A 4,652-nucleotide genomic window follows, 5' to 3' on the forward strand; every position below is an offset into this window, starting at 1 on the left:
ATATTTAATTCACGCAAGTATTCGGATTTCAACTACGCGTGGAAGAGGGAGGGAGAAGGAAGAGGAGAGAGGAGCGAGGGAGGGAGGGAGAGGCAGAGAGGGATGGAGAGAGGGAGAGAAGGAGAGAGAGGAGGGAGGGAGAGGAGGGGGGTGGGGGAGAGGAGGGAGGGAGGGGGAGAGCGAGGGGGGAGGGAGAGAGGGGGAGAGAGAGAGAGAGAGAGAGAGAGAGAGAGAGAGAGAGAGAGAGAGAGAGAGAGAGAGAGAGAGAGAGAGAGAGAGAGAGAGAGAGAGAGAGAGAGAATGAGAGAGAGAAATAGAATGAGTGTTGATTCCCATAAATCAACACTATAAAAGCATGTTTTCAATCAATCATTCGGTACTATTGTATATCCCCCCCCCTGTTAAATAGACAGTAATATCTGTTTGACATAAAAATATCAAATAAATGTATTAGGAAAAGGCTTCCTTGATTAATCTATTTTGTTAGGTAATTACCTTCTAAATGAAGGAATTAGGACAAGTAGTAATATTAAAATGCATTTTCATCGTATGGTATAAAATTCAAGAACTGTAGTTATCATTTGTAACATAAAGGTAATACAAACAAATACATTTACTTTGTTTGCAATAACTGTTGTGTGAATGTTATTTTTGAATATTTTAATAGACTTTTTTTCAAATCAATCTCATTCAGATATTGTGGACTTCGTAGATTACTTCACAATTACGTTGCATTGTAGACTGTAAGCTTGCACGAAGAGCAGCAATTACATTCATAAATAATCCCGGAAACATTTCCCTTAACAATGAGATTTTTAATATTCCCGTTTCCCAAGAAGCGCGCCAAGCCACGCAATTCTTAGTTCTCTGTTAGTTAGTCTTGAACAAATATACTTGTATGCGTAAGACTGCTGTTCTGGCAACAACCTGACCGTCGCGCAAGTACCGTTTGTAACAAAACATTAAGCGTAGTATTAATACTACGAATAATTTCTGTGATGGCAAAATTGATGTCCTGGAACGCTGTTACCATACCAGTGTCATTCGCCTAATCACTGACGCTGTCATGTTTGGTTTCTGATTGCTCGGATCGGTGCAATGAATTGCTAATATTTACAGAAATCGTCTGTGATTTGTAATTTCGCGTGTGAAAATATATTCGGCCAAGCGATTGCCGGTAATATCAAGTTTCCAACGAAGAGATTTGATTCCAGACGCGCGTGGCAACACTGGACGCCCGCGCATGCGCACGCCGACCGCCGCCGCCGAGTAAACATGGACGTCTGAATCCCATCTTATAGCGAATTTTCAGGTAAGTAGCTATACTTACACATAATCATACTGCAACTTCTTTAATTTAAGACTGTGTGGAGTATGAGGTGTCCAATTAGGCCTCGGAATCCGCCTGAGATCGCTGTATTTTCGAAATTGCGGTCGAACAAAAGAATGGCTGAGGGGGTCGTTATGGGATGCGTCGCAACAACCTCGCTTGCATTCTTGGGGTGTTGCTAAGGTCTGGCCAGCGGCTCCAATACGTTGATATCTCTCTGACCGATGTCCTTAGGACACCTTCGTCTGGTCTTTTCCACGGCTGTCATGCCGGGGGAGCCGTCTGGAGCGCCAGAAGGGAGCCAGAGGCTACTAAAACGGGAGCGGCCAGCACTCGCCGCGCTTCGATACAAGGACATCCACGTCGCCCCGCTCTTATTGACCGCGTGTCCTCTCCGCTGGCGACCCAGGGCTTGTCTGCCTTCATACCTCGGTTATTCGAGACCGCCTTGGGGGTTTGCTTTCATTTAAAGGGTTCTCCGGATATTGGGCAGATCATGGGGGCGAAGTGATGGGTTAATTAGCGGGGTTTGTAGGTGGTCTTACCTGGCGGTCGTACAACCTGTTGGATGGCGGACGCGGAGCCCAAACCTCGCCTCCTTTTGGGGAAAAATCGGGCTCATTTCCCTCATTTATGTCCCTCTTGGCTCGGTTATGACCGCAGTCCTCGCCCAACGGCTTGTCCTCGCCTGCCACCTTGGCTTAGGGCTCTAACACGGGTCTTAAGAGGAGGGAGGGTTCACCAAGGCTTCTCCCAGGCTTCTCCCGCGGGATAATGCACAGGCGGATCACTCGTGCTTGGGGATTCTCTCTCTCTCTCTCTCTCTCTCTCTCTCTCTCTCTCTCTCTCTCTCTCTCTCTCTCTCTCTCTCTCTCTCTCTCTCTCTCTCTCTCTCTCTCTCTCTCTCTCTCTCTCTCTCTCTCTCTCTCTCTCTCTCTCTCTCTCTCTCTCTCTCTCTCTCTCTCTCTCTCTCTGTGCCCAGGCTTCGTTCATGGAGTCCGTTCTGTTCTTTGGTCTCTCTGGACCCCCATTCGATTACTTGAAATCAGAGAAATATTTGTGTATGACACCTTTGCTTGTGGCATCTACAAGGATTCCTCAGTACACATTTTAAATGAGGTTTTTATGCAGTGTGGCTGTTTATTCCCTTAAGTAGTTGTGCTTGAATTGTCTGTATTAAAAATGAATTGTCTGTATTAAAATGAATGTTAATATTATATAGAAATTGTAATACATACAGAGATGGGACAAAAGATATAGTGAGATATATTTATATAATATAATATATATATATATATATATATATATATATATATATATATATATATAAATATAAATATATATAAATATATATATAAATATATATATGTATATATAAATATATAAATATATGAATAAATATATAAATAAATATATAAATATATATATATATATAATATATATATATGTAGAGAGAGAGAGAGAGAGAGAGTGTGTGTGTGTGTGTGTGTGTGTGTGTGTGTGTGTGTGTGTGTGTGTGTGTGTGTGTGTGTGTGTGTGTGTGTGTGTGTGTGTGTGTGTGTGTGTGTGTGTGTGTGTTGGGTGTGTAAATAGTACATGTATTATATATATTATATGTATATATATATTTTATTTATATATAATATATATATATATATATATATATATATAATGTATATATATATAATATATATATTATGTATATTTTATATATTATAAATTAATATATATTATGTATATATATAATATATATATATTATTATGTAATATATTATATATATATATATATATATATATATTATATATTATATATATTGTATATATATATAAATATTTTATATATATATATATTATATATACTATATATATGTATATGTATATGTGTATGTACATATATGTATATATACATAGATATGTATAAATATGTATATGTGTATAAGTATATATATGTATATATGTGTATGTATATGTATATATATATATATATATATATATATATATATGAAGCATATGAATATATGCTGTGTATGTGCGCACACACACACACACACACACACACACACACACACACACACACACACACACACACACACACACACACACACACACACACACACACACACACACACACACACACACACACAACACACACACACACACCAAGAGCACATATTCATAGGCTTTTTAGGATACTCGAAGCTACCCTAGCCACTTAGCACACAGGGCGAAGGTAAACTCGGAACATGAATCTAAGATCTGAAGCTCTTGAAATGCCTGTTTTATCCCTTTTTTTCTGAGAATCCTTGAGAAGTCTAAAAAATGAAACTTTTGTAGGGATTCCTTAATATTTCAGCTGTTTAAAAAAGATGCACTGTATATTAATGTATGGTTGCACACACACACACAACATTACAGCTTGGTAGACATATAAAGGATACATAAAGTACGTAGAAACATGCAGAAAGTAGATATAAAAGGGAATAGAGCACAATTTATATGTGTATTTATTTACCTGTTTATTTTTGTTTGCATATATATGTACATGTGTGTGATTGCATGTGTCTGTGTGCTTGTGGCTTGCTTATGCATGTTTGTATATGTATAAGTGCATCCTTCAATGTGCACCTGTAATTGATAGGAGAATTACTAGAAAATTTATCTCATCGAAACAAAGGATGTTGTTAACATTGTGTTCTTTGTTGTAAGGAATGAAATTTTTGGAACGTTAGGGAAAAAAAGGAACAAAATTATAGGATTTCTTGATGAGTGGCATTGGGTAATTTTCTCTTTTTCATGGATATTGATATATATTTCTTTTCTTTTCATGATCAATGGAAAAGGGCAATATGAGGAATTGGTTATATCAGCAAATTATAACCTTCCCTAGTGTTGGCCCATGTAAACAGCTCTTAACATACCACCACTTAGAAAGCCACAGTAACTAACCCCAGTTAAAATTTAAACTTATGGTATCAGCTCAATGTACAGCTTGACCATGTAGTGACTCTTGGAATATATATGTAAGGGGAATGGTTAGCAGAGGTGAACTAAGCTGTCTGGAGTTGCGGCTTGTCAACTTCCGGAATTTTGAATGGTTTAAGGTGCTACCCAGATAAACTCAGTCGGTGAATATAGGTGTTATTTACATTACTTGTGTGTATTAAACCTCCTTAGAACTCAGAATATTGTTGATAGCAGTTGAAATGCTTCTATACCCCATGAGTTGGGGAATAACAGGTTTATAGAATAAAGGCTGGCATATACCTACCTCAGATGGTTATGCCTTGATTTTTTTTAATATTTAAATAATGAGGACTTTTTG

General features: G+C 38.0%; 1 protein-coding gene across 3 annotated transcripts in view; it reads left to right on the top strand.

Moving 5' to 3' along the window:
* Window positions 1–1,242: 1,242 nt before the first annotated feature.
* Window positions 1,243–4,652, top strand: part of LOC119576389 (tigger transposable element-derived protein 4-like) — an 18,886-nt gene continuing 15,476 nt past the window's right edge. Inside the window, exon 1 of one of the 3 annotated variants that reach the window (XM_037924062.1) lies at window positions 1,243–1,312. The gene's annotated coding sequence lies outside the window, so the exon portion shown is untranslated. The remainder of the gene's footprint in view (window positions 1,313–4,652) is intronic. The other 2 variants (XM_037924061.1, XR_005229056.1) reach the window with 2 other exon arrangements.

The sequence above is a fragment of the Penaeus monodon genome, chromosome 8 (assembly GCF_015228065.2).
Source record: "Penaeus monodon isolate SGIC_2016 chromosome 8, NSTDA_Pmon_1, whole genome shotgun sequence".
Classification (NCBI taxonomy): domain Eukaryota; kingdom Metazoa; phylum Arthropoda; class Malacostraca; order Decapoda; family Penaeidae; genus Penaeus; species Penaeus monodon.